Raw genomic sequence first — 24,230 nt, forward strand, 5'->3', positions numbered from 1 at the left:
TTTCAGTAAAGGTTTGTTACTGAGTACACATTACTTATAGAGAAGCAGGTAGTAAATCTGTGGATGTGGAAGTTTCAGAATACAAGATTCCTTAGAGAACCTTGTGCTCCAAAGTAAAAATAGAAGTGACACTGAGCAGGAGGAAGGAGGAGGATATTCTGGAATGCAAATCACACCCTTGGTTTCCTGATAAACCATGACTCAGAAGCTACCAAAGATATTAACCAATCACTAGGCAGAGGTATGCTGAAAGTGAAGAGGAGTTCAGAAGGTAGCTGGAAAAAGTGATCTTTGAAGCACTCCAAAAAGTGAACAACTCCAACTAGATTAATAAAAACAAAATAATCATTATAAATATAATTCCCACTTATTTAACATATCTGTGTCAAGCACTAAAGTAATTTGCATGCATTATATCTCAGTAGCTTGAATATGTTTTATTATTGAAGTTGCTTGAATGTTTCTTTAAGGTTTTAAAAATGAAGGTGGATCTATCCATTTACCCGGGATATTGTACACATGATATTCAGAAAGAGAAGATGGGAAGTATGAGTTGAAATATGAGCAAACTACTTGCACCTTCTTTACGCAGTGAGATCTGTCGTCTTCTCAAAAAAGAAATAAACTTACTCCTCCCTAGTTGAAAAAAAAAATTAAAGCCTATTTCTAAAAAATATTTTAAAAATACTTTTATATCTGAGGCTCCACTAATTTATACTTTTTACTACTACTAGTAGTGACATGAATTAACATCTTATTTTTCTCATTTAACAAGTTTTATTACTATTATGACCTCAGGATGACTTAATATAAATCCTCTACTAATAGTTTTTTAATGCAAACTTTGAGCAATCCTCTTTGGAGGTAAAAATCAGTTAGTTTGTCTTAATATTTCCATTGCCAAAAGGCAAGCCCCTCTTTAATAAGCCAAGACTATCACATTTGAGAAACATAATGACCTCCCTCAAACAAGCAATAACCATTTATTTCTCCTAAACAGAGTTAGATATAAAATTATGTTTCACTGTTTCAGGAAAAGGTACATCTTTCATTCCATCAATATTTATTGTATATCAAACAGGTGTGAGATATTGTTTGGGACTATAAAGATAATGAAGACATCCTCCCTCCTTTCAAGGGGTTTATCTTCTGATAGAGAAGGTAAATTACGTATACAAGTAACTACATATAACAAGGTAGAAAATGTAAATGTCTTTAGAGACCATTATCTGCTAAATTCCAAGGAAGCATATGGCTCCTAACATGTCATATACCTTCTAGCCTATGTTGATCGGAGAGATTCCCAAATCATGTGATTAAATACCACATTAAATCATGAAAACAGTTGAGTGGCTTAAACTCAGATGTCTCACATCTCTTTATAAATCATGTCTTTTATTTAAATATCAATTTACCTAAGTAATAAATACTACATTCTCTTATGTTTTTAATACGCCCTCTTATACTTTTTTTTTTTTAACTTACACTTACTCTGAAAGTGTTTTTGTGGGTCTTTCTTAGCTCTTAAACTAATTTATATTCTCCCTAAAATATAAAGTCTTGATTTTTATTTTTTTAATTTCTAGAGTATCTGGTTGAATGTTTATCTCATAATTTAAAAAAAAAAAAAAAAAAAACCATTGCCGTTTAGTCAATTCAGAGTCACAGTGACCCTACAAGACAGAGTAGAACTGCCCCATAGAGTTTCCAAGGAGCGCCTGGTGGATTTGAACTGCTGACCTTTTGGTTAGCAGCTGTAGCACTGTTTGGCGATAGATAAATACTTATTGACTGTATACTTAAAAATCATCAGTATATACAGCTGAAAATATAAATTATCACAGTTAAAAGGATTATAAATATCTTTTAATTTTAAAAGCAACATTTAGGTGATGGTTAATTTTAAAGAATTAAATCAAATGTCTGACAAATTTCAAAATCAGCTTTTAACAGGGTGAATATCATTTGGAATATTGATACTGAAATATTTTTCTTTTAAATGAAATTAAATGTAAAATCCTGAAAGGTAAAAACATTTTATCTAAAAATAATTTTCTTGAAAAGCAATACAAGCCAGGTATTTTACAAGGATGGCTTTTAAAATCAATTGCACTCACTTAAATTTATGAATCCTTAACAGTTTTCTTCTCTGATGTTTGACAATCCAACAGTAAGGCTTTCAAGCCTAGAAAAGAAGAGATTTTCTTTGCTTCTCTCCTAGATGCTTTAAAGTTAGCCCAAATTTTATCTACTTGCCTCAAGACAATGAATTAGATGGAAAGGTAGCTAGGGAAACCCATATAATGAGCCAAAAAATAAATAAAATCTGTGTTATGATAAACTTTAGCTTGTAGGAGGGAAGTTAGGCTCCATTTTTATAAAAATTCTATGAGAACATATTCTTGAGCTTCCCACTACTATCTTAACGTACTTGGGGACCACAAATCTAGGAAACACAGACAAGAAAGACATAGCGTGCTTTTGCTTCAAACATAAACCTGCAAAGAACAAATTCTTTCCATGTTTCCATCCTTTCCCTGTTCAGTCTATTCTCTGAAGAACATTTCATTCAATGATTCTTAAAAAAAAAAAATCTAAGTTGGAATGTTTTACCCTTCTGCTCAAAAGCCTCCAATTGTTTCTCATCTCATTCAGACTAAAAGTCATAGTTAACCCAGTACCCTACATCATCTGGCCCCGATTTAAGTTTTAGTGCTTCCTCAGCCCACTCACCCTGATCCACAATGGCCTCTTTGCTTTTCCTCAAATTACCAGTTATGGTCCCATATCCTACCATAGCTCAGTTCCTTACCTCCTTCATATATATGCTCAAATACCTATTTAAAGGTGCATCCTGCCTTCATCCTCTCACCCTGGCACTCCCCACTCTCTTTGTATCTTATGTGTATCTTATTACAAATTATGCTACAAAATAGTTAAATTTATGAAACTAAAATAGCTTAGAGATTGAATAATTTGAAACTAAAATATTTTACATAATTATTTTCTGTTACATCCTGGTGGCAAAGTAGTTAAGAGCTCAGGCTGCTAACCAAAAGGTTGGCAGTTTGAATCCACCAGCCACTTGTTGGAAATCCTATGGGACAGTTCTACCCGTCCTGTAGGGTCGCTAGGAGTCAGAATCAACTCAATGGAACACAACAACAATGTAACTATTCGTAATATGTAACATATGTAATGATATGTTAAGAATCATTGTAGCTTGATTCTTAAATATGACACCAAAAGAATGAGCAGCAAAAGACAAAACAGATAAATTGAACTTCATCAAAATTAAAAATCTGTGCATCAGCGAACTTTATCAACAAAGTGAAGAGACAACCTACAGAAAGGGAGAAAATGTTTGGGAACCATATAGTTGATAGGAGTTCCTGGGTGGCACAAACAGTTAAGCACTCGACTACCAGCTGAAAAACTGGCAGTTTGAACTCACCCAGAGGTACCTCAGAAGACAGGCTAGTGATGGGCTTTTGGAAAGTCACAGCCTTAAAAACATATGGAGCATTGCTACTGTGCACACATGGGGTGCTATGAGTCAGAACTGACTGGACAGCAACTAACAACAACAACATACCTGATAGGGGTTTAATATCCAGAATATGTAAAGAACTCCTACAACTCAACAACAAAAAGACAAACAACCCAATTGAAAACTAAGCAAAGAATCTGAATAGCCATCTCATCAAAGAAGATATACAAAGGGTCAATGAGCATATGAAAAGCTGCTCAACATCATATGTAATTAGGAAACTGCAAATCAAAACCACAATGAGATACCACTTTACCCCCACTGTTGTTGTCAGGTGTTGTCAAGTCGTTCCGACTCATAGCAACCCTATATATAGCAGGATGATACACTGCCCAGCCCTGTGCCATTCTCACAATCGTTGCTATGTCTGAGCCCATTAGGGAGGCTATTATCAGAAAAATGAAAAATAACAAGTGTTGGCAAGGATATAGAGAAATTGGAACTATCATACATCTTTGATGGGATTGTAAAATGGTGCAGCCACTGCAGAAAACAGTTCGGCAGTTCCTCAAAAAGTTAAACGTAGGATTACCACATAACCCAGCAATTCCACTCCTAGGAGTATACCCAAAAGAACTGAAAGCAGTGACTCAGATTACACCAATGCTCACTGCAGCATTATTTACACTAGCCAGAAGGTGAAACAATCGAAGTGTTCATCAGAAAATGAATGGATAAATAAAATGTGGTATATGAACGCAAGGGAATATTATTTAGCCGTAAAGAGAAATGAAGTCCTAATGCATGCTATGACATGACTGAACCTTGAAAACATTATGCTAAGTGAAATAAGTCAAATACCAAAGGACAAATATCATATGATCCCACTTATGTGAATATTTGGAATAGGCAAATGCATAGAGACCAAAGTTTCCTGGGGCAAGTGGAGGGGGAAATGGAGAGGTGTTATTTAAGGAGTACTGAGTTTGTTCAGGGCAATGAAAAATTTGGAAATGCATAGTGGTGATGGTTGCACAACATGATGAATGTAATTAATATCACTGAATTGTACATGTAAAAATGGTTGAAATGACATGTATTTTGTTATATATATCTCCCTAAATAAAATTTTAAAAATCATTGTACCTTATAAGAACATAAAATATAGTTTAACACATGCTAAGTGTGACGTATGTTTGCACATGCACAGAATATTTCTCTTAGGGGTTAGAAAAGGCTGTAACACTGGCTGCCTCCAGAAATATAACAAGGAGGATGAAAGAAGACTTACTTTTTAATTCACATTTTTCTGGTTTATTTTGAAAATTTTAAAGATTTTTATAGATTGCTTTTTCAATTAAAAATCAAGTTAAAATGTTTCTTTTAAAACATTGCCCTTTACTAGTAATAAATCATACCTTTCCTAAAAAATACCAGTTTCACATGCAGAGTATTAAATATATAAGGAAAATCTATACAGAAAGAATAACTCCATCTTTCTATAATAGAAGCCCACTGTGCTTTGAGTAGAAGGAGTCCTAGTGGCACAATGGTTAAAGGGCTTGGCTGCTAACCCAAAGGTCGGCAATTTGAACCTACCACCCCATGGGAGAAAGATGTGGCAGTCTGCTTCCGTAAAGATTTAGAGCCTCGGAAACCCTGTGAGGCAATTCTACCCTGTCCTACAGGGTCACTAGGAGTTGGAAGCAGCTCAACAGCAACGGGGTTTGGTGCTTTGAGTGTAATAGAGATTTATGATTCAGAAATAGTTTAAAAAAAGAAGGAAGGAAAATGGAGAGGAGGTAAAAGAAAAAAGGTGAAGAGAATGAATGATTATCTATTTTAAAGATAGGTAACATTGACCCAGATAATCTGACATAGTGGTGCCAATGCAGTGAGACTGGAATATATTATCATATAACACATTTTCACTCTTAACTATCTATCACAAAATGAATATTTAAATTCGCACACATTCATTCGGAATTAAACAGGGAGCTACCTGATGATTTATTCCAGGAAAGTACAGACTGATAAGAGAATGGAAGCCATATATCACCTTGGATGAAAATGAGACTTGACTATAACTAATTCAAGTTCAAGAAGACTTTTTTTTTACCAAGGCCACAAGTTAAGTTATTAGTTTTAAGGAAAATAGAAACAAGTGAGAAACAAAAGAAAAAAATTAACAAGGATGATTCACTCCGCAATATTCACCAAAGATGTTTTAAGTACTTAGTAAGTGTCAAGCGCTGCTAGGTCAGCACTGGGAATATAACTGGGAACAGTATAGAAAAGGTTCCTGGCACTCATAGAACCCTTAAGTTCATTCCGATTGTTTTTATATTCTGACAGTAAACATTAATTCTTAATTCCTATAATTTTATTATTCTTTGAAGAAAAAATATAGAAATACCCACACATATAATCTCAGAGATCTTTGACATAGTTATTCTCAAATAAGTAATCAAGTAATCAGAGATTTTTAAAAAAAATCCTATCAGCCTGTATTTCTGTTACAGTCCACTATTTTATATTTAGGTAGAAGACTTATTTTTCACTGCATTTTTTCAGATGTTTTCTGAAAATGTGTTTTCACACCCAGAAGATGTTGGATCACAGACTGTTCCCATTACAAAGAAAAGAAGCAAACAAGAAAAGATACACACGCAAAAAAAAAAAAAAAAAAAAAAAAATCTGTGATGCCATAATTTTGAGAAAACACATTATCAAAATACTTGGGAAAAAAATTTCTAAGGTTAAAATTTTAGCAATATATATTTACATCCCTTCTCTGCATCCCACTTAAGATTTCCTTCAACTAAATGTAGTCTCGTCAGTATCCTCTTCTGTAAGATATGAATTTATAAATATATTTCTTCTTTAAAAACAGTTAAGTATTCAACATTTTCAAACTTAAACTCTACTTAAAGTTTCCCATAATATAAAAAAATTTTAATTACTGTTCAAAATCCCTCTCTACTATATAGTTTGCCATTTTCGACAGCTCTACAGGAATTTTGGAAAATGACATTCATACTATTATAATATGAAAAAACTGAACATATACTCTCATATATGAATAATAAAAATTACTTTTTAAACAGCCAGCCATATTACATTTCTGAGTTTATGAAGTTAGTGTCTGCCAATACTCACATTCATAGTGATAAATTTTGTATTCAGACTGGATCCAGTCACTGCAGAAAGCTTAACTTCCTATCATCCCGCAAGAGCTCAAAATCTAATATTCTTTTCTTTTCTACTCCATTACAGAAAAATTCATATTTCTTTAAAAAAGTATGGGGGATAAAGAAAGCATCTATTTAAACTACAGACAGCCCCTATGCTTCTCTGTATCTACCCATTCATTCAATACACATGTATTAAACATCTATTATGGGTTAGGCATTGTGGCTGGTATTATGGATGCTACCACAAAGTAGATATGGTTTCTGACCTCTTGGAGTTTATATTCTTAATGGCTCCTCATGGCATTCAATAAATTATCTAACGAATAAACTATATGATTACAAATTATGCTAGTACTATAAAGAAGAAGTATAGGGTGCTATGAAAAAATATAATGGGAGACATACTTTTCATTGAGAGAATAGAGTCTCTGATTTAAGTTGATGCCTGAGGGATAAGTGAAGTTTTGCAAGAAGAATCAGACTCAAATATGAGATCTAGAATCAGCTTCTCAAAGACAGCTGATCTCCCTCCCTCCCCTCCTCTCCCTTCCCCTTCCTTCTCCTCTCCATCTTTTCTCCTCTCCCCTTTCCTGCCCTATCCTTACCTCCTCTTCTTTTCGAAGACAAATACCAAGAGGCTACTTGGTTTTCCTTTGGGTCTTAGATTACATGGTACCCCCTCTCTCCCAAAGCATATGATAGAATCAAGTTTACTTTTGCAAAGTTAGATTTTGCCTGATTTTCTGTACTTATTTAGTAGTCTGTTTTTCCCCAGACGAAATATATTTATTCTCCATTCATTCAGAAGCTTTGACAGTGTCTATTATGTGCCACTCTTTTTTACATTAATGGGAATATAAAGAAGAATAAGACAGTCTTTAAACCTATTGAGTTCATAGCTAACAGGGAGGTGGATATATATCCTAAAACAACATGATAAATGTAATGGCAGAAATATTCCAAGATATGTGAACTTTGAACTAAGGACATGGGTTAGGGAAAATTTCAGGAGACTTCTAAACTGCGTTACAAATGATGGAAACTATATAAAATGAATGTGGTTGGGGGAGAGGGTAAAAATTTTCCACACAGAAGGAACAAGAGGAAAATATTTGGGGTAATAAATAATTCAATGGGCCAAGTAGGGTAGGTCATAATGGACCTTGTAGATCATATTAGGAATTCCCATTTTTACCTTTATTTTAGTCAAGGAGAAGCGTGACCTGACCGGATTTGGGTTTTGATGACTTAGGTGTCTGTGTGGAAGATCATTTGGAAGGAAGTAACACTTGAACATAGAAAAACTAATTTAAAAAATTTTTTTTACAATAATCAATGTGAGATTAGAGCACAAACATGAGAAATCTTTAGGAAGCAACCTATGTATGATAAAGTTGATTAGATGATGACACGAAAAAAACTAAGTTGAAATTTTTTGTTTTTTTTTTGACATTACCCTTTCACTAGAAACTTTAAGCTCCCATCTGTAATATAATAGACAAGTTGGGCATTTTTGGCCTTCTTGTTATAAACTGTAAATTGCTCTACAAATGGAAACATTCTCTATAGTGCAGCTTAAAAGTTTAACTGGTCATCTCTGTGTAAATTTTCAAAACTGGTAAATTAGTTTTTTTTAATTGAAATAGATGCATAGTCCTCTCCTAATTAAAGGAGAGGTAATCCACAGTTCACTCACCCTTTTAGTCAACAAATATTTATTGAATAACCACTATGTGTTCTAAAAACAAAAAAACAAACCTGTTGCCATTGAATCAATTCTGACTCACAGCTATCATATAGAACAAAACCCGTTGCCGTAGTCGATTCCGAGTCCTAGTGACCCTATAGGACAGAGTAGAACTGCCCCATAGAGTTTCCAAGGAGTGCCTGGTGGATTCGAACTGCCGACCTTTTGGTTAGCAGGCGTAGCTCTTAACCACTATGCCACCAGGGTTTCAAGATAGGGTAAAACTGTCCCATAGGGTTTCCAAGGCTGTAAATCTTTACAGAAGCAGACTGCCACATCTTTCTTCTTCAGAGCCACTGGTGGGTTGGAACCACCGACATTTCCATTAGCAGCCAAGCGCTTAACCACTCTTCTAGCACTGGAAATTCAGAAAGTAGATAAATATGTAAAAATTGTTGTCCTCATGAAGTTAACATCCTATTGAGTGTAGGCAGACAATGAATGAATGAATAAAAAGATTCATTAAAGAATGTTAAGAAGAAAAATATAAAGTTGAGGGCTGGTGGTTAGAAATTTTGTGTAAGGTTGGTTAGGAAAAGCTGCACAGATGCTAAATAAAGACACAAAGGGTTTGAGGAAGTAAGTAAAAGAATCTATAAGGGAAGAGCATCCCAGATAGAGGGAAAGGCAAGCACAAAGGATCTAAAACAGGGATATAGTATAGTGAGTTTGGATGTCAGTAAAAAATGTTAGAAAAATATTGTTGTTGTTGTTAGGTGTTGTTGATTTGGTTCCGACTCAGTGAACTGTATCAGAACGAAACACTGCCCTGCGTCATCCTCACAATTGTTGCTATGCTTGAGCCCATTGTTGCAGCCACTGTGTCAATACAGAGAAAAATATTAATACAGTGGATTTATTCACTCAGTTAATAAACATTCTTTAGAGTACTCTCTTCTGTCAGGCACTGGAGCTTCAGAGATAACAAAAATATCATCACAAAAATCTGGGACACTTGTATTTAGTGGAGGGGCCAGGTTCATTAAAAAAAATCAAAATATACTATATATGTATATATAAGACAGACATAAGACATTTAGCTATAATTTCACAGATAAGGAAAACATATATGGTATCATTTATTGATCAGAATATTTCACCAAAGGAAACTTCATGTTCAAAACATGCCATCATCGGAGTGCACTATCTATAGAGATAGCCTTAGAGGAAAAACGGAGGGCCATTTAGGATTGACGCTTTAATTATTACTTCATCACTGCTGCGGCTTAGTGTGCTGCAGTCTCACAAAAGTTAATATGCCCAGTTTACTATCATGGAGTGACCTAGGTAGACTTGGGTTATTGAGTTCTTGAAACCAGGATATGAAACCACATACAGGAAAAATAATTTCCTGTTAATGCTTTGGAACAGTATTGTCTAACTGACAATCGACACAAAATGATTTGTTTCATTATGTTTTCACTGTTTGTTTACTTTTGTTTCAAAATCTAGAGTTTTGTAGGATATAATCAAATATATCTCAAAAGGAAATTATACTGAAAAAAATCACTATCGTGATCCAAGCCATGACATTCACATAATTCATAAAAATAAAATTGGAGTTAGGTCATGGGTTCAATTCCCTTGGAAAAGAGGGCAAAAGGAGAAAGATTGTTAAGATATATCAAAAGAAAGAAAGCATCTAAGGAATACATGCCATAAAAGAAAAGAAGCTGGTCTTCTAAAGATAAGAATGGAGGGTAAAAATATATCCCTATAAGATGCCTCAGAGGTCTTTGGTTGGTTCAAAGAGTTTGAGCTTGACTACTAAACTAAAGGTTGGCAGTTCGAACCCTTGCCATGAGCCAGAATCAACCTAATGACAAGGGGTTTGATCTTTGGTTTTAAAACACTTCGTACCTGAGAACGCATTTTAATACAGACGGGAAAACTACTACACAGAAATGAGAAACCACATACATAAAGAATTGTGAGATTATATGTGATTATAATGTTTGAAATTTTCTTTCATAATGTTTATAGATAGTTCCTAATTAAATTAATGCAGAGTGAAGCTCATGAAACCAGTGTCTCTAAACTTCAGCTACATTTGCCATTTTTCTCTTACTTAAATTGACCAAGCTCATTCCCGCCACAGAAATTCTGCCCTGGGTATTTCTCTGCCTAAAATGCTCTTCCTCTGAGATATATATGGCTGGCTCCTTTTATTTTTGTCTCAATTTACATGTTTCCACAGTGGAGTTAGCTGAGCATACTCCTAAATTTTCTCTTTTATTTATCAGCCTGTTTTACTATTTTTCACTGTTTGAAACTATCTTAGTTATGTTTTGTTGTGGTTGTCACTAATTGTCTCTCTCCTTCCCTAGAATGTAAGCTCCCTAAGGGCAGAGAATTCGTTTGCTTTGTTTGCTTCTCTATTCCCAGCATCCAAAGCAGTGCCTGGCACACAGTAGGAACTTCGTAAGTATTTACTAAAGAAATAAATTACTCCCAAATAATTCCTTTTCAATTTGGGTATAGTAAGGAAGAAAAAATGTATAGTACTTTTATAAAAATCAATTCTGTTGAGTGTGTAGTAAAATCAAACTTTATAAAAACCTTGAAATAAATGCCCCCCCCCAAAAAAAATAACAAAAATGTGAAGTCCTGACCTACACACATGTGGCCCTGCACGTATCTCCAGTTTGCTGCTCTTAGCTCTACTGAACTGAAAACCACTAAGAATCCTCAAGTCCTATAAACATCTGCCCTATCACTTTAAGAAGCAAAAGAAAATGAGACAAGGGCCTACCTAGAGTTAAATGAAACTCAACTCATTTATCAGCCTCTGGTATTCAGCCTTTTCACACTTGTGTAACCTTATTAGTCAATAAATTATTGAATATTTCCACACTTGTCAGTAAATGGCCCCTGCTTCAAGCCCCATGAGTGCCATCCCTTCCCACCTCCCCAACTACTATGGACTCTTCCCTTGCACTGCCTGGATCTTCCCATGGCCCATAAGCTAAAGGGCTAATACTCGGAACAAAAGGGACCTTCTAGGAACTTGCTCCAGCTCTAAAACCATCTGGCATCCTTTCTCATCTGTTGCTTTTGCTTCCCCTGTATCTAATCACTTCCCTTCTTATAACAGCAGAACTTTCTTCCCATGTAGTTAGTGATGCCATTTCCAATCCTCAAATTAAGGGATGGCACAAGGACCTAAATAAATATCATATTTGATAGTCCTAGACAGAGTGATGGGTTCAGGATAAGTGACCCAAGTATTCCAGTCAAGCTTATCCTGAAACTTGTTTGTAAATCTGACAATCTCTTTACATAGGGGTTTCTGATATAAACCTAAAGTTGCTGGGAACATTCTCATCAAGAAAGAGCCTGATGCCAAATAAAGCAAAAGCAGAGTCAAGATGGGGGTGAGAGGCTGGGAGGGGGGTACACCTGGTCCTGATCATATAGTTTCACTTTCCATTTATAGCTATGAATTATGCCAGAATATTCCTGAACTTTTTTGGTCACATGAGCTCCAAATTCCCTCTTGTTGTCTAAGCAATTCTGAGGTAGGTGGCATTTTTACAAGTGAAAAAGTTCCTGACTAATAAAAAGGAGAAGGGGCAGGGTGGTTAGTTCTGCCATATAGTGACAGAGTGCCAGACAATTTGACATCATTATTACATTTGTTTTCCAAGGGAGATGAAAATTTTTTTTTAAATTTTTTTTATTGTACTTTAGATGAAGGTTTACAGAACAAATAGTTTCTCATTAAACAGTCAGTATACATATTGTTTTATGACATTGGTTAATAACCTCACGACATGTCAACACTCTCCCTTCTCAATCTTGGAGGACCTCTGTTTTGGTGAAAATATACATAGCCAAAGTCACACCATTTCAAAAGTTTCTACATGTAGAATTCAGTGACATCGATTACATTCTTCCAGTTGTGCTGCTATTCTCACTATCCTTTTCCAGATTATTCCATCACCATTAGGAGATGAAAATTTTAATGGTGAAATATCTCACTGAAACTCATTAAGGCAGAGTAGGTATCTGTACCCAGGTCTATACGACTCCAAGTTTCATACCTTTACCACTTTGCCATGATAGTCATATTAACACAACACATGAAGTTGGTAAAGCTTGTCTATGGTTCTTCAATCTCTTTTGGTCACCTCTACCTCTTTGCTATCATCTATTCCTCTTTTTCTTCTGCTTAGGAGCTTAATGATTTTGATTGCTTATGGCTGAGTGTTGGCTCTTTAATCAGACTGCTTAGGTTTGAATATACATCCTATTATATAATAGTTGTGAAACCCTGGACAAGTAACTTAAATGTTCTTTTCCTCAATTTTTTCATTTAAAAAATATGGAAAAAATAATATCAATCTCATAGGGTGTCATGTATTGAATTGTGTCCCCCCCCAAAATATCTCTCAACTTGGGTAGGTCATGATTCTCAGTATTGTATGATTGTCTACCATTTTATCACCTGATGTGCTTTCCCAATATGTTGTAAATTCTATCACTATGATATAATAAGATGGATTAATGGCAGTTACATTGATGAGATCTACAAGATTAGATAGTGTCTTAAGCTAATCTCTTTTGAGATATAAAAGAGAGAAGTGAGCAGAGAGACATAGGAAACTCATACCAAGAAAGCAGTGCCAGGAGCAAAGCATGTCCTTTGGACCTGAGGTTCCGGCGCTGAGATGCTCCCAGACCAAGGGAAGATGGATGTATCACAAGGACCTTCCTCCAGAGCCGACAGAGAGAGAAAGCCTTCTCCTGGAGTTGATGCCCTGAATTTGGACTTGTAGCCTACTGGACTGTGAGAAAATAAATTTCTCTTTGCTAAAGCCATCTACTTGTGGTATTTCTGTTACAGCAGCACTAGATGACTAAGACATAGAGTTATTGGGAATATTAATGGGATGACATACAAAAAGAAGACTGAAAAGTGCTGGGTATGTGGTAAGAATATTAAGAATATAATTAACCCATGTTCACTGGAAAATTCCTATATATACCTATTCTATTCTTCAGATAATCTTCCATTATTTTTATAGAACTTTCCCAATTAAAATTCCACTTTCCTTATATCAAATCAGCTACAAAGTCAACTACATTAATCCACATTGCAATGTTTATGACTATTGGCTATCATGCTGAAATATGTTTGATCCTTAATACCAAGAATTACCAATTGATGCACTTCACACCAGAATTGAATCATAATTGGGTTTGGATATGTTCTCTTAAAGTTTGGATATATTCTTTTAAACAGTCTGCTTTATCCCTCTCTACCTTTAATAGAAGAGAAAAATGCATCAGCAGACCCAACAACTTCCATTAATGTTATTGTCAGGTGCTGCCAAGTCTGTTTTGACTCATAGCAACCCTATGGACAATAGAACAAAGCACTGCCCAGTCATGCACCATCCTCACAATCATTGCTATGTTTGAGCCCATTGTTACAGCCACTATGCCAATCCATCTCATTGAGGGTCTTCCTCTTTTTCACTGACCTTCTACTTTACCAAGCATGATGTCCTTCTCCAGAGAGCGGTCCTTCCTGATAACATGTCCAAAGTATGTGAGATGAAGTGTCACCATCCTCGCTTCTAAGGAGCATTCTGGCTGTACTTCTTCCAAGACAGATATGTCCATTCCTCTGGAAGTCCATAGTATATTCAATATTCTTCACCAACGCCATAATTCAAATACGTCAATTCTTCTGCATCTTCCTTATTCATTGTCCAGCTTTCGCATGCATATGAGGTGATTGAAAATACCATGGCTTGGGTCAGGAGCACCATAGTCCTCAGAGTAACATCTTTGCTTGTTAACACTTGAAAGAGGTCTTTTGCAGCAGATTTGCCCAATGCTCCGTTAATGTTAGGTTCAGGTAACAGTGAGAAATTGTATGTTTGAATACTAACGGGGATAATAATGTGAGATGAAGGTGAGGAACTAGTGGTAAAACTACAATACTTATTATTCATCATGGTTCTGTGCACCCTAGGAGGTGGCTTAGGACTACATAGTTTACAAATAAGGAAAACTAATGAGGTGAGTTAGCTAATATCACAGTGATATAGCAATGACTAAAGACCAACTGATACTAGTGATTCAATCTTAGTTACTTTTCTTATAGATTAGAAAACTCTCCCTGAATAATTCTGAAACACAAATTTATTCTCAAAATGAGAGTCACAGAAGTAATGATAATACATTTTGCTTATCTTTTTAATGAGGAGAATAAAGACTGTGTAACCAATATTCAGTAATGATGTTAAATTTTTTCTTTTGTTTTTGATAAGTAATGACAGACTAGTCCTTATGTACTGAGAGAACTACCGAACATACTTTTCTTTTTATTACTTTTCTTTTTATAATATAAAAATATGAATATAAAAGACTTCGTAAGTGTATAATCACAGGCAAGTAATTTAACATTTCTAAGTCTACTTTAGTACCTCTGTAAAATGGAGAATCTCTTCATTATCAAGATCAAATAAGTTAACATAAATTTAAAAAAATATATAGGGGTATACAACTGTCATGAAAACAATGATTTGATTATTATCATTGCAAGAGTAAAATAGAAACATGGTACCAAATAGTATATGCCGTTTGTTTAGATTTTTAAACATGATTACTCTGGCTCTCTCCAAGCAAAGTTGATCTACCAATTACTAGTAAGCTAGGCTTTATATGTAAGATCTTAAAAAATTCAAATCATAATACATTCCATTAAGTGTGCTAATTACATAAACAAATTAAGAGGCAGCTCCCTTGTTTATCTATATGCATGTTTTGTGAAGCTAACCTAAAATGTATACAAACTAGGAATTAAATTTCTTGTTCATTAACAAAAAATAAACCCAGCTAGTTGATATTAGTATAGGGCCAAGGATCCCAAGTTCCCCGTTAGTAATTTTACAGGAAGATAATTAATTAATATATAAAATAAAGAAAAGGAAGAATAAAGAAAGCCACAGAGTTGAGCAAATCTCTTCTACTCAAAGCAGTGAGTAATAATATGCTTCACTGTTAAAGTACAGGCCTAAAAGTCCAGAAGTCAAGAGAAATAAAATTGTTGCTATGTGTTCAATATACAAATGATGAAATGACTCTCAAAGACATGACAGAACTTGTCTATTCCACTTTTTCCTGAAGGAGTCGACGATCTCCTATCATCAATATTCATTTTGTGGTTCAGAAAGTATCTATGGTTCCCCTGAAAAGCAACATAGGAAGCTTGCATATCGAGTCCTTTTTAACAGTTTAAAAGCAGGGCAATTTTAATCAATTAAAGGGTGTGCTGACTTTTTGTTGAAATGTCACTTTCTTGATTTATTAAGATCAGATGTTGCTCAAGGTGACTGCTTGACTTTTTAAATTTAACAGTATAATTTAATAAAAATACTAAAAATAGGTACATTACTTGTAATGTCAAATTGTTAACTAAGCTTTTAACATATAAGAATTTCCTGTACATACGAAGATAAAACTCAAGCACGTTCAGGCGTACAATGGTCTGGTTTATATATATTTAAACATAAAACATGTGGCCTTGAATTCTGGACATGGGTTTAAAAAGATGGTGATGGTTTTTTTTCTATTTATAGAGAGGTCCTGGTGCTGTAGAAATATGCTCTAATGCCCAATGGTTCGCTTTATTCATTTCTCAAATCTGATGAAAATGCTAGGGATTAGGCAGAAAGCCAGCCATGTAAACCAGGATCTGGCAGACACTCCTAGTCAGAAACAGATTTCAGTGCTTTGCTACCTTGTCTTTCTCCTGAGAAACTGTGTCAACTTTTCCTCCTAATAATCTTGCTAACTCAAAAACTGACTGCCAGAGAAGCTCAGCTCTGGTTGACTAATCTGTGTTATACCACTTGTCCTTGCTTAAAAGGTCCTTCAATAGTTTGCCTAAAAAGCATTTCTAGATTTTTTTTTTCTCAAAAGCAAGCAGATGCTGGTTTCCATATTTTATAGGTAGTGAACAAGGACCTATCCACGGTTCCCACTGAATAGAATATTCTGGAACAGTACATCATGAAGGAAAAAGATATTCAATTGGTTCTTCTTCTCAGGGAGAGGGCAAACAATTCTAAACTGACATTTTAGTGAGTGTAGCCTGCTGCTGTGTTGCTATACTGTTGTTCACACTTGCAGTAACTCACACATAAAATTATGACTGAAAATTCTTCTTTTTTAATAATCAACCCTAAAAGTAATCTAATGTGATGTTTCACAATAGTTTGATGCCCAGAGATTCTGCAGAACAACAAACCAGTTGTCGATCATCTGTGATGATGAGGATAAGATGTGTGTATATTTAAGGGGTGGTGCAGCGGTTAAGAGCTTGGTTGCTAATCAAAAGGTTGGCAGTTTGAATCCACTGGCCACTTCTTAGAAACCCTATGGGGCCATTCTACTCTGTCCTATAGGGCTGCTGTGAGTCAGAATTGACTCAATGGCAGTGAGTTTTGGGTATAACAAGACACAGGTAGATTTTTGGAAGTAGTAGAACCAATCTAAGGGTTTTAACTCTTTCAGCAATTATTTCAATTTTATCCTCTGGTGTTAATAAGTAAGAACACTATGCTGATTCATGGTTTAATAGCCTCTCTTTGCTTGGATCCCTTGTGAGTACTCAAAAGATAGAAAATTCCATGAAAGAAAAGCTATTTTATAAATTATCCTAAGATTCAACATCACATTTTAAAAATGTTAAAACTAAGTTTGGCGTTGCTTTGTAGGTGTTGACTGAGTATTTCCTTTTGTGTTTGTCTTTACATTGATAAAAATATGCCCAGAAATGTCAAAGTAGCAATTAGTAAATTCAGTTACTTGCTTCCTACCCAGAGCATCAGGACACCACTGAGGCACGGGGTGCCATGCAAAAGGACTGGCCGAGAGAGGAAATGGTCCTCACAAAAGAACAGGAGGCCATTGCCTGGAGGTCAGACCAAGGGAACTCTCACCAGATGTCTGAAGTGGGTTTGCCTGCTTTTCCCTCTATTCGCATGTGACTGGAAAAGATAGCGGTAGTCAGGGAGGGTGTGAGAGTACCTCTCGTTTAAGCAAATACAATACAACAATGCTTCACATTTAAAACTATCCAATTCCGTTTGTGTTCTAATGCTTATGTGTATTTTAACCTTGACTAGTTAATTAAACCATTTATAAGATAAATATTTATGTATTGTAGGAAATAGAACACACAAGTACTTTTACTTACATAATACTCTTTATCAAAAATAATAATGACAGAATTCTAAGCAGTTTGAATTATTTAGAATAATTTTAAAAAGCTACATTTCACGATTAATGAAACAGACTCACTAAGACAAAGTAAGACCATGTTTCAGGACCATACATGGATTTGATTAACTGGATATTTCAACCAAAATTTAATTCTTGACCGAAGCACTTAACTAAATTTCTTGTACAAAGTAGTGTGGTAGGCATAATAAAATGTCCCAAAAGGCTCTTAGAAAATTTAGGAAACTATATATTAACTAATCAGTTTCATCAGATTTTTATATTAGTTTAAAAAGGTGATTCCGATTTTACAAAGAAATTCTCCAGTTCTCATTTTGTACAAACAGCAAAAAAACAGAAGACATTTATTATCTTCATCTGCTTTTCAATTTCCAGAGATCCTCCTTAAACAAAATGACTCCCTACACGTATAATTAACATTTAAAAAATACTACATCTGAGAAAGTTATAGCAATGACCAGTAATGTTTTATTTGTATGTCTATTAGAGCAGTAACCAAAAAAGATGAACTTTGACCTCCCCACATTTACATATGGGTAAATTATGCAAATAAGTGTGTCCAAATCTCTTCCAAGCATTGAGTATATTTTTAGAGACAAAACGATCTCAAAGACAATCAGAAGTAGTTCTAAATAATTAGAAATTGAGTATGATCTAAATATAAACCTTATAGAAATCACAGAAATAAATGCTTTCAAATACCTGTTTTGCATTTCTCAAACACATGGCAGAATATTCTAACATTATCATAAGTGTACTGTTTTTATTCTAAGTTCGGTTCTGATTTGTTTCAAAATTCTCTTAAGTGTTGTTTTTAAATTAATGAAATGTACATGTTCTTTTGAAAGGAGGCTGCAATAGGATCTCTAAAATGATATTAAAAACCACAGAAAGAATGTTTCTGGCCCTTGCTATTTCTACAACATAGCAGTATTTCTCACTGTACGCGTAAAAGAAGAGGTTTTCTGTTTTAATACAATAACAAAGTTTACAGGTTTATTCACATGTACAGGAAAGAATAGTCTGCTCTCTGCTCTCTTAACTTTCAATAGGCAGCACAAATATATTTACAATACTACTTATAATAAGTTTATTTCCCCATTGTTAATATATATAATATGGTGACATTCATATGCCCTGCTACCACAGTTTATCTTTTAGTCAACATAAAAGGTCCTCAGGTACTCTCTTAAAATGACAGAGAAGCTGAAGCAAAAGGTCTATGTTTTCTTCTGACTGAAAGAGTAAATTTCTGCTTAAAAAATGGTCACAATTTATGGAGAAATCTGAATCAAATTTACAAAAATATTATTTTAAAAAATGACTTTTCCTTGAGAAATTAAATAAAAAGATAGAAATCCACACTTCCTCTTACTTGAACACAGAATAATAATCATGTCATTAAACTATGTAAAAAATTAAGAACAAGTTTACTTGGATGTAAACATTGAAAGAACTACCGCTAAAAGCTTAGAAACGTTTTCCTCCTGTCCTGCCCAAATCATGTAAAAATTTCATCTTCTTATACTGAGAATGTTTTTCATCCATGACTCATATAAAAATCACTTCTTCCCAAAGCCACAGAAGGGCCGAATAAAGGAAAAGATCTAGGCCTCCATTAATATTACATCTGGGTATCCCTACCTTTCAACCAAGAGCCATTAAAGAGCAGCCCCAAACATTATTACCTTTCTTTGAAGGGTACTTTTGACATGAGTACCCCCTAGTTTCAGCAGAGCCTATGGTACTGTCCATTAGTCTCTAATCCTTTTTGAAACAAGTTACATTATTTTAGAATATATATACATATGTTTACATATTCTAAATACATATATTTTTAATACTAATACAATTATTTATTTATTTAGAGTGCTTTATACTTTATCTCTGTCTTAATAGCTTTGGTCAGTTCCAATGGAAAACAAATTTAGACAGAAAGCATCCCTTGTATATTAACTTATTGGTACAGATGGATTTACGACAAGAAAATCATTTAAAAATTTCAAAAAATCAAAAGTGGATCAGATATTTACTTTCTTAAATTATTTTGCAAAATGCTTTCAGGACCTACGCTTATGTTATACTATGGCAGAAAGCCTAACTTTGGTCTTGGTTTTCTGTAATATTAGACCAAATTTGCTCCGTTATGACCCTGGTGGCGGAGTAGTTAAGAGCTCGGCTGCTAACCAAAAGGTTGGCAGTTTGAATCCACCAGCTGTTCCTTGGAAACTCTATGCGGAAGTTCTACTCTGTCCTATAGGGTCGCTATGAGTCAGAATCGACTCAACGGCAACGGGTTTGGTTATAAAACTGTTTTATTTTTCCTCCACCCACCTACCCCGCAAATCATCTAATCACTACCTTTAGGAAAAAATATTATTGTCCAATTCAGAACTAATGATATCTCTTCCTGGCTTGTGTACAAACTAGAAATCACAAAAGCTAACAGTCATAAGTGTTTCAGGCTCATATAATGTCTGTGTTAATTCTAAGTTCTTTAAGATTAAACCAAACCCATTAGATAGCTCTAAAAATCTGTTTTGTGAATTCACTCTAAATTTATTTAATACACTGGCATCAAAAGAAATGAATTGAGAGTATGTCCGTGGTGCCATTAGGCTAACAGAAAATTCAAAATAACTTTCAGATTCCTAACACATTTTGCATTTTGTTTATGATCTTCCAGTTCATTTTGCAAATATAATTAAGGCAAGCTGCTATATTCTAGTTTTATTTTCAGTTAGCACCAAGTCTAATATGTAAATCTTATAATGTAAATACCAAGCTATCCATCATATGTCCTGATTAGATTCATTTGATAATCTGACTAGATAGAATAACTAATATTTTCCATTATGAAATGAAGTTTAAAACTTCTCTTTCAAACAAATCCTTATTTGTGGTTTCTGTGAAATTAGTATTTTAGGATTTTTACTGTATAGTAGCAATCTTTAGTTCTGAAAATATACCTTAAAATCTAACTGTGTATTTGCTTTGAATCATTAATAAGATTTACTAGGGTATTCTTTTAAAAGGAAAGAAAACAAAGATTGCTGGAAATTGTTACACTAGAACATTTTGTGGGATGGCAATAATTTCCTATATGTCATTGTTCCCTGCCCTTTGGTTCTTTCTTAAAAGTCTCTCTTCAATCCAGTCACTATATATTGGTGTTAGTTCTGACTTCCAATATATAAAGGCTTAATTTTTCATAAGTATATAAAAATTAAATACTCATATAAATCTTACTTATATGTTATTGCTATAATTAGCATTTATAATCATGAAAACAAATGTCTCAAATCAAGCTCAAACTTTTATATTTTCCTAAAACAGTGGAGAAACAAGCAAACAAAATCTTATTTTGCTCACATGGAAAGTGGTTTGTTTCTTTTTTGTACATCTTTTCATGTCTAAACTTGTTAATTCAGTTGTACATACACATGAAGTAATTAAGTGGTTGTCCTTTTGTCCTTGTAACCAAAAGGTGGCACCTCTAAAAATTAGAGTTAGCTTTTAACAGTGATGCTACATTTAAAAAAAAAAAAAAAAAGTCCTTTAAATGTCAAAGCCCTACAAAGAAGATCTTTTGTGACTCTAGGTAATTCTGCTTATGTAGGAGAGAGAGCTACCTCAAATAGAAAATGGCTTAGGAAATAATATACCTTACTCTGACGGCACATGAAACCAGCTCTTTGTTTAGTCAGTGTATAAACTTATACACTAAAAATATGTGGAGAAAACAAGACTTTCTCTAGGGTGCATATATTAAGTGTGTAAGGTCAGGAAGAGTTAAGAGGATTCCCTTTTCCTATCGCAAGTAGACATCTAGGAGAAAATATAAGACTTAGCATTTACCCTGACAATCAAAGGACAGAATTTATCTGGATAATAACATCTGTTATTCTGTTCATTTAGAACCCACTGGGAACGCTTTCCCATTACATTTAACCAGGCACTTCTTTCTACCTCCTCCCATCTGACGGTAATCACTTAGCTGTCTCTGATAAATAATATGAAAAGAAAGCTTACATCACTGATGATGGAATTAGAGATTGCTGAAGCTTCAGTCAAAGCTCTTCCCAACAAGTACCATTTACTTGACCTAAATGAAGGCAGCCAGGGACACCTGTTTTGATATCTTTCTCTTCCTATAACAAGACTTGAGAACAAAAATATTTTCCCTTATAAGATTTTTAAAATTTGAGGCTATCTTCCTACTATTACTTTCTGAACTTTGTTCCAGTACAAGAAGATTCTTCGCCAACTGAGCCTCCATGTGCCTTCTAAAGGGAGTGCTAAAACTGTATAAACATCATGTTTACATCCATTACATACTCTCATATTAAAAGAAAATAAAGCAAGACATGGCTTTGATAGCTAGGCAACAAAAATAAAGTAGGTAGTAGAAAGGCAGAATAAAATGAATATTCATATACAAATGTAGCTCTAACACAAAAGTTAAATGGTTGCTTTATTTCACTAGAGGGTTAATATTCGAGAAAGTGAATATCAACATATACACAAGGCCAACTAGAAGATTAGCTTTCTCAAAGTAGAAATCCAAGCCCACTAACAGTACTGGTTTTACTTATAAATGTCTTGAAACTTTACATTTTTTTGTCCCCCACCCTCAACATAAATAGCTTACCAAGGAATGTCAGGAAAGTAACACCTATTTTTTAAAATTTTCTTCTCTGCTCAAGAAACCCCTCGAAGTTCAGACACTAACACTGTTGTGCAATACCAAATAGCCCCACAGGACAGATGGAAACAGGAAAAGTCAGATGGTTGGCACTTAAAAGCAACAGAAATTAAGTAGTTGAAAGTGGGTTGGATTGTTGGTTTATTTTTGTTCCATTTGAAGGAAACAAGTGAGAGACACAGCCACTTGCAAAGAGAAGATCAAGTCAAAGTTGATGGTTCCCTTCTGATAGCCCGAGCTAGATAGCTTGTCTACTCCCCTATTCAGTTTAACTGCTTTCTGTACTCTAATTTTCGCAGAGGTTGTATTCTGTTTTATCCCCCACTTCAGGCAAAACGAAATCTCTCTCCTTTCTTCACTCCCCCTCCTATATTTGAGAAAAGGCAATCCTCCCCAGGAGGAGAAAGAAACACTGTTCCAGTACAGGGTGGGAGAAGGGTGAAAGAAAGAAAGAGAGAGACTAGGGGGTTGGGGGGTTGAGGGTTGGGGACGGAGGAGAAAGAATGAGAGAAAAGGAAAGAGGGAGCAAGAAGATGGGGCATGCCCAACATCAACTCTAGGCTCTAAATCACCGGGTCTGTGCAAAGTGCTTTTCCAGCAGATGCACATGTGGTCTCCCTATATTTCTCACAATAGGCCACCCGGGGCTCCCTTCCCAGGTCTCTGTCTCCCACCACGATAACCCAAGTGTACCGAGAAAAAAACCGTGCGGGCAGATTCAAGCAGATAGGCGCCGCCGAGGTGGCCGCGCCGCCAGTCCCGCTGCTTTACCTGGAGGAAGAACCAGGAGGTGGTGCCAAGTCTCGGTCCCCACTGCTGTCCCCGAGCCGACCCGTGCGAGACACACTCGTTCTCTCCCTGCCTTTGCTCTTGGAGGGGCAGTCTGCAACACAAAAGGGGTGTGTGGGTGTGGGTGTGTGGGAGGTTTTCCAGGGCCACCAGCTGGTCCCAGCTGGCCGCCCCCACCCTACACACACCCCTTTAGGGCGCTGAGCCCCTTTCTCAGCTGAGCCCCACCCTGGGGGGCTTGCCCGGGGTGCAGCCTCAAGTTGCTGCTGCTAACTGCTGCTGCCGCCGCTGCAGTAGGAGAAGGTGGAAAGACACTGGGGGCAGTACTCGGTCTAGAGCATCCCCACACTGCAGCTTCTCCAGGAATCCCTCCAGTGAGGAGGCGGCCGCTCATCATCTCCCAACCCCTGCCCCCTGCCCCCTGATTGGTTCGGCTGCGGGTACGCTGCGCCAAGGAGCCAATCAGCGCTCACTAATAATAGGTGGATCCGCTCAGCCAACAACGCCCATCCCAGTTCTGTTAGTGTCTCTCCATCCCCACAGCGGACCGGGACCTGAGGAGGGGGATGGATGAGGGTGAGGAGGAGGGGAACTAAGAGGGGGATACATTCCAAGGAGACACAATCAAGGGCATCAGATAAACCCTCTGGGTAGGCGCAGGGATGCCCCGCAACCTGTTCAGCAAGCCAAATGCACAGGAGAAGGAGGCTGCATAATACAAAGCTTTTTTTCCCACTTTCAATCAAAACCTGCCCTGATACTGAGCATGCCCAGACTACAACAGCTCCCTAGGAGTTTCGGTGTGTGTGGTTTCGCCGGCTGTGGGTTTTTGATAAGGTGGGAGTGGGGAAGGGAGAGGTAGAAGTTTGTCTTTGGCCGTTTGACCTGGCAGAGTTGGGAAAGCAGGGCAGGGCGGGGAACTGAAAGGATTCGGGACAAGTGTTCTCAAACTGAGCCACAGGGAGGTGGCCCTCTGGACTGTCGGAGGTTAAGAGTATTATTCTGGCGGGGTTTGGGGGTGGAAGACGGGGAAGGATAATCTGAGCC

Source organism: Trichechus manatus, unplaced genomic scaffold (genome assembly GCF_000243295.1).
Source record: "Trichechus manatus latirostris isolate Lorelei unplaced genomic scaffold, TriManLat1.0 scaffold00125, whole genome shotgun sequence".
NCBI classification, from domain to species: Eukaryota; Metazoa; Chordata; class Mammalia; order Sirenia; family Trichechidae; genus Trichechus; species Trichechus manatus.